The sequence below is a fragment of the Psammomys obesus genome, unplaced genomic scaffold (genome assembly GCF_907164565.1).
Source record: "Psammomys obesus unplaced genomic scaffold, mPsaObe1.curated_primary_1811, whole genome shotgun sequence".
Lineage (NCBI taxonomy): Eukaryota > Metazoa > Chordata > Mammalia > Rodentia > Muridae > Psammomys > Psammomys obesus.
This window is the reverse complement of record NW_026596073.1, coordinates 13,850,205-13,861,840: the sequence shown is the minus strand read 5'-3', so window position 1 is coordinate 13,861,840 and position 11,636 is coordinate 13,850,205. Positions and strand designations below refer to the sequence as shown.

Below are 11,636 nucleotides of genomic sequence, written 5' to 3'. Positions count from 1 at the left end.
AAGCACCTCCCTGCATCCCGCTTTCTAAAGCACCTCCCTGCATCCCGAGCACCAACACTACTTGGGTGTGACTGTTTGTGCACAACTTCCCCAGGGTTGTTAGCTCAAGATTGTCTAATCCTCCCACGCTCCAGCTGACACCCACGCGCATAGCTCCAGACAGCTTCCCCCAGCCTCACTCTTCTGGTCACCTGCAAGAGGCAGTCTGAGGTGAAAAGAGCAAACCATGTGTAAAAAACGTGTATGCACCGACTGCATGCTTCTCGAGCCCCTTACTGAGTACTAAAGGTTGGTCTGAGCCCTGGAACAGGAGTGGACAACAGAAACTAGTGTCAACCATTCCGCCATGGAATAAACACTGCGTTTCTTCATCCAGCACTTTGCATTCGTCTATGCTGTGAGGGGGATGCTATTTTTATTAAGGTTGATTGGATGCCCTCCAGAAACTGGCCATACTTCAACAAGGTTTTAGGCTTACTTCACAAGCTAATCACACCACACTCACACACCACACCACACACGTACACACACACACACACACACACTCCTATCAAACAGTAAAAACAAACCCCTCAGAGTTATCCAAGGCAAGCACAACAGATAGACCTTTTCTAACAGGGTTAGATTTTCATATCCAGTTATTTGACTGAAGAGAAACATGAACTACTGAAGGAAATAGGAAAATGGTCAGTTTGGGGATTTTATTTCACTGGATAGAAACCTTAAAGAAAAAATAATCAAGCTTCCTGGGTCGATACTGTTTCCCAGGCCGCTCTGTGGATCTGGATATTTTAGAGGAGCTTCGGCTTTACACAGGGGAAGCAATGCGCCCAAGGCCACCAAGGTGAGGAATGGTGGGGCCAGCTCTGTCAGAATCCAGACACCCATTGCTCACTCCACCAGCAGCCAGAACACCTACTGACACTACAGTGATGGTGTTTGCATCTTTACATTTTTAAATGCCTTAAATTAGGCAGTGTTTTGTAATTGATGGCATCCTGAGTCCTGTAAACTACGGTAAGTGAATAAATATTCCACCACTCCCTGTTTCTTTCCCCAAGGCACACACCAAAGAAAAGCTTGGAACTGAATAAGGTGTGCATGTGTGCGTGCGTGCGTGTGTGTGTGTGTGTGTGTGTGTGCACACGTGCATGTGTCCTACTAAAATCCACACCTCATCTAGTACAACTAGATGAGTGGCATGACTGAGCTTGCCTTTGGCCGAAGTAAATCTCAGCCTAAGCTTCTTTAGTGGCTTGGGCTCAGTCGGCTATGTGGCCTATAACCTGCTGAAGTGTCTTGAAGAAGGCAGTTATCTTGTTTATGAATCTGTCTCAAAATTCTAAGCAAGCTCCTGTCACATTGCGCCGTATCAGGCTGCATAGAAAGGGCTCTTTCTGGTGCACCATGCACCAGCTAACTCCTCATGTTGCGCTAGGCTTTTACTAGCCATGCAGAGGAGGCATGTGAAAACCAAGAGGGATTTAATTCTGGGCTTGAAGCATGTGCCTCCAGTATGCTGCAGAAACCGCCTAGGGCCAGCATAGCCGGACAAGAAGATGCTCAGGGGTGACACTGTGTGGGCATGACTAGGCAACACACCTCTGATGTTGGAGACATCTGGTACTCAGGAACCTTGGAGCTTTGGACTGTGAGGGCCACTGTCAGCAGAGCTGGGCTTCACGCTTCCCATGTGTGTGAAACTTGGGAGTTTGAAAAGGAAACAGGCCTGATAAAACAGGGTCAAATGAAAGGGGAGCCTCCTCCCCTATCAGTGGACTTGGAAAGGGGCAGGGAGGAGACCAGGGAGGGAGTGTGGGGTTGGGGAGGGAATGAGGGAGCGGGATACAGCTGGGACACAGAGTTAACAAAATGTAACTAAAAAGAAAAATAAAATTAAAAAAAAAAGAAAAGGAAACAGGATGTTGTTGCCTTTGCTAAGTGTGTGCGTGGAACAGGGCATTTAGACGGAAGCTCACAGGGGTTGGAAAGATACCAGGGTCAAAGAGAAGCCAAGCAATGGAGAACTGCTTCAAAATAAGAGCTCTGACTATAAAGCTCTGATCTTTTGACCATATACTGTTTTATTTAATGTATGGCTTCTTTAAAAATGCCCTTTTCAGGCCGGGTGGGTACAGCTCAATGGTAGCTACTTAGGAAACCAAAGCCGTAGGGTCCATCCCAACATTGCCAAACCAAACACGATCTCCCCATCCACTAATCCAAACAAACAAAACAGCACATTAAAATGGTTAGGACCTAATGTAATTATGTTTTGTTTTGTTTGTTTATTTTTGCCTCAGGCCATAAGATATCTGCATGTACTTATCAAGGAAAGTTGATTTGTGGATGAGATTTTGCGTGTGTGTGTGTGTATGTGTACCATGTGGGTGCCTGGTGCCTGCAGAACATAAAAAGGGTATAAGATCCCCAGGAACTGGAGTTACTGGTGGTCATGGGCTACTATGTGGGTGCTGGGAACCACATCTGGGTCCTCTGCTAGAGCCTGGTGCTCTTACCCACTGAGCCACTCCTTACGCCCTGGAAAGTTTTTGTTTTGTTTTGTTTTCAAATAGTAAAATATCAGCTCATGTTTGGGCATATGGACATGACAAAGTAAAAATCCCATGAAAATCCCATGAGGCCTCAACTCTAGCAAAGAACCACATGCAATGGAGGGAAGCTGGGCTGGTGCCAAGTGGGCTTCCTCAGAGAAGAGCACAACAGCTGGCTGCCTCTGCCAAATGGTCATCCTGCAGACAAACATGCAAGTGACATTACATGCAGAGTAGGTAATATTTAAGAATACATATGCCAGGTGGCGGTGGTCGTGTGTGCCTTTAAGCCAGGTACTTGGGAGGCTGGTGTATTTCTGTGAGTTTGAGGCCAGCCTAATCTACACAGGGAGCTCCAGGACAGCCAAGGCTACACAGAGAAACCCTGTCCTGAAAAGCAACAACAAACAAAAATGAAGCAACAAGAATATGTGCGTATATATGTATAGACACACACATACATATATGTATGAAATAACAATTAATGAAAGAGGGGCAACAGATCTGAAGGAGAGTGAGGAGGGTTTGAAGGGAAGGCAGGAAGGGGAGAAACGTCATTACATGACAATAAAAAAATAAAAACTTCAAGTATGTGTTACAATACAGATGCCAGAGTGCCAAGCCCTCCTATGCCCATCCATAAGTGGCAGCAACTGTCACAAGCTACACTGACTTCAGTTGCTTTCTTTTTTTAACTCTTTGGGATAGCGTTTTAAGACAAATGCCAGATTTTAGTATGTGCCTCTAGAGAGATGATCATTTTCTTCTGAACTGACATTTCTCAAACAAAGCCATGGCTAACAAGTGTTGGAAAGAGTGCATAACATCACCAGTCACCAGATATGCAAATCACAACCAGGATGAGAAATGACCCTGGTTAGAAGGGTCATTAGCAAAAAAGATAGAAATGTTGTCAAGGATGAGCGGAAAGGAGAGCCAATCACATATCCAGCTGAGGATAATGTAAATCAGTTTAGCCACTGTAGACACCACTAGGGAAGTGCCTCACAAACTAAAGTAGAACTCTGTATTACCCTGTCATCCCAATGCTGGTTTTCCAAAGAAAATGAAACTGTTATATAAAATATGTATAATACCATGTTTATTCTAGCACTGGACACAGCCGAGGTGTGAAATCAACCAGTTACCAACCCATGAAGGAAAGAAAGAATGAATGAATGGAATACACACAATGGAAGGTTATTTAGCTGCAGGAAATGTGTTCTATCCCTTTTGATCATATTGATGGAACTGGAGACCATTATTTTAAACGATGTAAATCAGGCATAAAGCAGACAAGTACCAAATCTGAGTGCTCACTGGTGGAAGCTGAAAATGTTGATCCGAGGGAAGGAAGTAGAACAGTGCCCACCAGAAGATGGAATGGGGGATAAGAAGAGTCAGAGAGTGAGCGTTCAAGTCCAATGAGACAAGACCAAAGACTTCCAGAGCTCTGCGAAGCAGGGAAAGAATCTACGACGACCTATCATGCATTTTAAAATAATTGGAAAGTCTGGATGTTCCCATCACAGAGAAACGCTGTTTGTGGGGAGAGCAATGCTTAATTGTTTTGATTTGATCATCACACATTGAATACATGTATTGAGCTACTGTAACAGTGCCCCAGAAATATGTAAATAGCATGTAGTAGTTAATTACTACTAAGAAGAACTATACCTGTTACAGAAAATTAGACAAAGCACAGTTTGGGTGTAGCTATAGGACAGAAACATACATTTTATATAGACACCGAATGTTACTAACGTATTGATACAATTGGCCTCCGTTATTTGCTGGACTTAGTCCATAATTTCCAGAACTGTCTCAAAAATGTTTTAGTGTGTGTTTATGTTTGTGTGTGTGCATAGTGAGCATATTCATATTTCTACATGTGAATATGGATGTGAATGTGCCACAGGGCACATGTGCAGGTCAGAGAGGACTATGCTGGTTGCTGATTCTCATCGTCCACCTAGTTTCTGAGATGGGGTTTCTCTGTTGTTCACTGCCATATTTACCAGGATACCTGACCCATGAGCTTCCTTTCTGGTCCTCCCTTCCCTAAAGGATAGTGGGATTACCTCACCTGGCTTTCTATGGGTTCTGTGGATTCAAACTCAGGTCCTCACATTTGCATGGCAAGTACTTTACCCACTGAGCCATTTTCCTCGGCCCCAGGAAAGTATATTAAATCACCAGGATTCCAATAAGGATCATTCATTGCTTTGGTGTTAGGCTTTATATTTTCTCTTGTCCAGGGCATATGGCCCTCCCCTTTCCCTAGTGCTACTGACTTACAATAGCACCTAATCCAGGAGGGACTTCATTCTAAGACCCTGAGGATGCCCGAAACCATGGAGAGAGAGCACCAAACACCATCTATAAGCACACTGATAGCCTCACAGCAAAGATGGTGTTCTGAGTTTCTTTTCTGTTGCTGTGATAAAACATTCCGACTAAAAGTAACATCAAGGAGTTGATTTGAATTACAAGCTATTGACCATGATTGAGGGAACCCGAGACAGAAACTCAAGGCAGGAGCCTGAAAGCCAGCATCCAAGCAGAGGCCAAGGCAGAAACAAGGCTACCGTATTGCTCCCAGGCTCCTGTTCAGATGCCTTTCTTATATAGCCTGGGCCCAACATCCAGGGATGGCACCAATCATCAGTGGAGTAGTACCCTCCCACATCAATTATCAATAGAGAAAATGCACCACACACGTGTCCCCAGACCAAATCTGATGGAGGCAATTTCTCAACTGAGGTTTCCTCTTCCTGGGCGTGTCAAGCTAACAACCAAGATTAGCCACCAGAGATGACCACTTAATCACTAATGGGCAAGATGCGTTTGGGGTATGGATGTGCAAGGGAAACGTGAGAAGTCACATCCCGGGCGGGAGGTTGTGAGATTTCACTATGCTACAGGCAATAGTGTAAACTTTACGCTCGGGAGAATGTTTTCTTTTTGGAGTTTTCCATGTAATATCTTTAGAGCACAGCTGGCCACACACAACTGAAGCCACAGCACGTGAGGACACAGGGGGTGGTGGTGGGGATGCGGCTAACCGCATGTCTGTAGTTGCGTCTTCTGGCCTGCAGAGCGTTCTTCTAGCCCACACATCCCGTGCAACAGAGATTAGCTCTGGTGCATGATGAAGCCGGGGTGTGTGCAGCATGCAAATAAGTCAGGCGTAGAGCAGCTTCCTAGACTATCACACTGCCCCTTAGGGCCATGTCCAGTGTCACAGTTCGCCAGCAGATTGCTGTGTCTGAATCCATAAATTCACTGAGTTGCAAGAAATAACCTTTTCCTAGTACCGTCACTCTTCTATGGTTATTAGCTAGAATTACTTCGTTAAAACAGAATTCGTTCTTCAATTATCGTTGTCTGATTAATGCAGCGGGTACACGGAAAGCAGAATGAATACTAATCTAATTTCAGAACAGAAAAGTACTGGAACCTATGGAGTTTTCCGTGTTTGTTGTATGCAACCACGTTACTATTCTTTTTGGATGCTCAAATGTGTTTTGCATTTGGAAAAGAGAGGGTGTTCCTCATGTTGACCCATGGTCCTTTTCCCAGGACCCACCTGTTCTGATAGGTTCTGTGTTTTCTAATACATGTGATCACAGAGGCACCTTGAATATTTCCTGTCTAATGGAAAAGCTATCACCCCCAATCCTTGATTAGAAGGGAAGTTTCTACATTTTATTCTCAAAGGGAGAAAAAGGAGAAGATGGGAAAGGGGGAAGGCAGACAGTCAACAGGATGCTGATAGACTGACGGTCCTTGGACCCTGTTTACTGGTAGGTGATATCCCTACTCTTGAGGTTTCTGCCCATGTGCCATTCCTCGGCTCTGTGGGGAATTTTATCTTTTATTCATCATCTTCTTTGTTCTAGCCACATCCTCTATGTGACAAGCAGCTTCCTGAGGGACCACTACCCCCTACTCCTAAGCAGTAGTGTCTTCTTTTTAGCTCTATGTTGCTTGCTTCTTGCTACACCATGCATCATTTTGGCCTCCCTATGACTGGGCTGAGTAAGGAACTCAGTATCCATCCTGAGGTACCCTGAAGCAGATAACCCAAGCCCACTTTAGTCTTACACTGAGGCACGCTTTCCAGCACCGTCATCCGGAACCCTTGGACTAGGAGAATGTACCTGGAGTTGTGAGATTCTTCACTGCTCTTAGGCATCTGCTTTATAGGCCAGAACCAGGGAGATGGTTTGAATGAGAAAGACCCCCTGGACTCAAATATTGGAATACTTGGTCCCACAGGAGAGGCCTTATTTGAAAGGATTAGGAGGTGTGGCATTGTTGGAGGAAGTGTTGTTGGAGGTGGGCTTTGAGGGTTCAAAACCCCATTCCAAGCCCAGACTCTCTCTCCCTGCTGCCTGTGGATCCAGACGTAGAACTCTCAGCTATTTCTCCTGCACCACGTTTGCCTGCATGCTGCCATGTTCCCTGACATGACAACAATGGACCAGACCCCTGAAATTGTAAGCAAGCTCCAATCAAATGCTCTCCTTTATCAAGTTGCCATGGTCATGGCATCTCTTCACAGCAATAGAGGTTTCTGTGGGAAGACGTCTGACGTTTAGAAGGTCCTGAATTCTAATAGCCTGCTAAATCCTTTCCTTGGAAGTTGCTTATGGATAGTGAATTAACACAAATGAAATTAAATATTTTTAGATTCACATATAAAAGACCCCAGAAATTAATGATATACCATTGGGAAACACAGGCTGGCTGCTTTCAAAATAGACACAATAACTCACACTGTGCAGCTCTGCCTGTCTGCGCTAGTGGTAACTTCTATTTCTGGGCTCCCAACATTTCTAAGGATTCTGAGGTTTTAGCCACATTTCCTCCACATGCAGACAAAGCCTTACCCAGGCACTCCCTTACATATTGTTACTTTTGATCTTCCAGCAAATCTATACAAGGAAATCATCCTTTCTTCTAATGAGGTCACAGAGCCTTGAAGAAGTTGATGGAATGACTTGTTTTGATCTAATGCAAACAAGCATTAGATCCAATCCTGGAATATCTGACCTCATCTGCTGGGCGCCTTCTACCAAATCATGATTTCTTTTTGGAGTTAGACTCTTCCTGCTGGCTAGGCAGCCTTCATTCATTTTCAACAGCCCAACAAACTAAAGATGAATCATGTATCTTTTGCTATGTTGCTTCTCGTTTGTGCCCTCTTGTGGTTTCCTGGAGCACCACATAAAATCCTGCTCTTTGAAAACGGCTACCTTGAAGCTGGTTTTGCATTTTATTCTAACCCAGGTGAGCACAATTTATCTTGTAGAATCTCTATTTGCGGGGGACCTCAGAGGAAACTGAGGCGCTAACACAATTGCAAGTGTTTCTTCTGTTCTAAATAAGCCAATGCACCTCTTTAAAAAAGCAAACAAACAAAAAACTGTGAATAGGGAGTTCAATGGAGATCACCCTAATTCATGCCTATTTCATGCAATTGCTTCAGAGTCTAAAGCTTGAGCCAGAGCTATGCAAGGTGTAGTGAGGCTACTGAGATTCATGTTCAGCCTTGTTTTACCTTTTTAAGCAATTCTACCTGCTTGTCTGAACCATGTCTTCATGTAGAGATCCAAAGGACAATCGATGCTTTAATCGGAGCCAGTTTATCCCCTTTCAAGGGCAACTGAGGGGAGCATCTTAAGCAAGTCACAGTAAGTGACAGCCACCCTGGAAGCCGTCCCTAAGCCCCGACAGCCTCCTTATAGCCCAGTCATTTGTTCCAACCAAAGCAACACCTCATCTCTCATGATGCTGATTTCCCTGGAAGCCACCAGGCACTTGGGATTACTCCTAGCAGACGCTGCTAGGGCAGCCATATTCCTTTAAGCAAGATATTTCAAGCAATGCCAGGTTTGAGGATAGGCTTACCTTACCCACAGATCTTGGAAAGAAATAAAATAATAAAATATAAGAGTCCAGCTTCCCAACAGACTCTTTAGCCCCAGAGTGAACAGATCTTGTTTACATCACTAGAAATACTCAGGTTTCCAAACAAATTGGGTCAAAAAGGCATCTGCGGCTTCCCTCAAGGGAGTACCCCTGGCAGAGGAAAGAAAAGGCCAGCTGGCTCTGATGTTGCCTGCTGATGCTGTCTGGCATCGTGTGGCACTAGGGGCTGAGAAACAGGGCTGGGCTGTGAGATGAGGATCCAGAATGCTGGCTCTATGTGTTGGCTCTCAGGCTGACTTGGTCCTGGAGGACTTAGGTCCCAGCTGAGGGAGGGTGGTCCTTTTGAAGAACCGTGGTGTATTAACAATGGCTTCACCATGGAGCACCTTTATAAAGCATTTATTTCCCAGAGAAACAGAGAGTTCAGCCCTAGCCATGGGAGCTGATGGTCACCTAGTAATAGCTTGCCGCACCTCTGGCCTTTCTACCTGTCTTGGCTACTTCTGCGTTGGCTGGCTGTGTGGACGGGCACCTAGCCCTGGTGTCTTTTCTCAGAACTGCCTGATGCTTACTCATGGCATTGGTACCCCGTACTCAACCCCCTGCTTCCTTGTTCTCCAAGTCACTCTTGCCTGGCTTTTCTCCTCTTGACCTTTCCTGTGTCCTCTCCAGGTTACAGATGGCTAATTCCCTGTAGACCTGCCCTGGCCTCCTTGATTCAGGGACCAATTGTCAGCTCTTGTCAGAGCTGCACCATCCACTGATACTGAGCCTGTGGGAATTAAAGCCCAAGGTTACTGTCCTTTGCGGGGGAGAGGGGTGAGGGATGACAAGTGGGAATTGACTGGGCTCCTACTGAGCGAAGCACCAATTGTCTTGATTTTATTTCCTCATTGTAGACGGATTCCCGAAGGCTGACACTGCACAGTGCCTCAGTTCAATAAATCCCATCTTAAAGAGAGAAAAACCCAAGTCCTGGGCTACACTGTTATGCCTTCAAAGACCACAACAGCTGCTGAACAGGAGCTAGGGCAAAGCTGTGTGGAGGGTCAGGCACAGACAGCTCTTCCCCCAGAACATGGACACCAGTGAAGCGGAATGACCTTCAGGAAGCCCACCATTTTAAATGTACATGCTACAGATGATGTAAAACCTCCGCATCAATCTCAACAGTGACATACAGGGACATCAGGGACATCAGGGAGACGGATCTGCAGCAGACTGCATAAGGAGCATCACACACAGCAACAAGGCACACCATCTCACAGGACTGCTGAAGGTTGTGTGAGACGTGGGACATCGGCTCCGTTTGACTTTCCTCCCTCCAACTGCGGAAGTGGACAACTCATAAAACATGACAAGATGCCGAGTGAGCTCTGCCTGCCAAAAGTGCAGATGATACCTGCGTCACCCTTTGTATAGATTGTATGTCAAAGACAGTCCCTAGGCAGAGCAATGCTGCCCGCGCGCTCTTATTCCACTGACTGATACAGACTCCTCTCGATTGCTTTTTAAACAAGCTTCATCACTACTGTCATTCTTTGTTACTGAGGTAAGTAAAACAACAACAAAAGCATTTTTAAAATGAGTCCCCCTGCCCCAATTTTTTTTTTTCCTGTTTTTAATGTTTAAGAGACCAGAACCACAACCATGGGCAACCAATGGAGAGCATGCATTTTGTGGATCGCCAGGGACATCATTTAGTTGGAACATGAAACCCAAACTCCAGTCCCTGTCATCCTTGTCAATGCCTCCTCAACAGTGTTCACACTATTATCTGCCCCTGGCACCACAGGGTATAATCTGGCTGCCAGGCTGATACAGTGACAGACAAGGAGCCGCTGCCTCCATTTCTCTGAGTAAACACAGTCTCTTGGCTTTGCTGTCTGTCCTTCATGGTCTTATGGTGCTTGCTCAAGTTTTGGCAGCTGAGGAGACCTGAAGTAGGGCTCTGGACCTTGCTGAACGCACCTGGGAAAAGTGGGCTGTGATATTTCCCTTGCCTGCTGACAGGTGGTCCCGCTCCCTCTTCCTGAAGTGAGGAAACCCAGACCCCCCATGCTCTCTAGTTCTGAAAAAAAGGAACTCAGCGAAGCTGAGCTGCATATAACTGCACAAGTCCACACGACCACTGAGCTGCTTTGAGCTTCTAGTGATTTCTACGGCAGGCCGTCCTGCACCAGTGGCTTGGAGGTCTGTCTATGCCTTTGTCCTTCCACAGCAACTACAAATTGAAGGTAGAGGCGTGCCCAAGAATGGTATGTATTTCCCTTTCATTTCTTCCTAGGGCTGAGCCTGTTCCTAATTAGTGGACTAGATTACCAAAGAAGTTGGTGTCAACCACAGCACTCAGTCCAAGGATTAAGACAGTTTCCCCAACCTAGCCCCCTTCTGAGAAAACCCACAGACTGCAAATTCATGCTGAGCTTGGCTGAGCGGAAAGCTGAACATATGGAGCTTCCTAGGAGGAACTCAAATATTCTAGCACTGAGCCATCAGCAGCCTTAAATAAACAAAAACAAAAACAAAAGAAAAATAGCAAAAAGAAAACAAAAACAAAAATAAAAACAACAACAAAACCCAAACCTCAAAAATTATTATTATTATTTTAAAAGACAAATACAAATAGCTGCATACAATTAAGCTCCTTACTTCTATTGAAAGTCATGCATGGTGGGGAACAAGCCAGTGCCAAAAGGGATTATTTTTAAAGTTCAACTGGGCTGAATTGGGGGAGAACTTGTCCTCTTGCAAAAGAGCATTTTGGTGCCCAAAGGTGTGCGAAGGTGTTTCGTAACAGAGATAGATCAAGTGGCCGCCAGCGAATGTTTAAGATTCCAAAGGGGAAGGAGGAAGGTTATCAGTGAAAAGAAGCTAAAATCGCACGTTCTTTATCTGCAGAGAGAAAGAGCGTGTGATAAGCTGCTGCAGAAAACAGAACTCATTTGAAAGATAAAACACGGAAGCTCCAGGGCTTTAACTGAAGCCTCCCTTTCCTTTTCCATCTGCCGCCCTGTGTCTGGGATTACACTGAAACACAATAATCACCTTTCTAGAGCTAGCAAGACTTTTGTGGGTGAGTCGCAATCTTTAGACTCCAAGAGAATCCACTGACAGTGTTGCTAAAATATAGGTGTTCCTGAC

At 45.3% G+C, this 11,636-nt stretch overlaps 1 protein-coding gene across 7 annotated transcripts in view; it reads right to left on the bottom strand.

Moving 5' to 3' along the window:
- Grip1 (glutamate receptor interacting protein 1) overlaps window positions 1–11,636 on the bottom strand; it is a 492,514-nt gene that overhangs the window by 15,748 nt on the left and 465,130 nt on the right. The gene's annotated exons all lie outside the window — the stretch shown is intronic.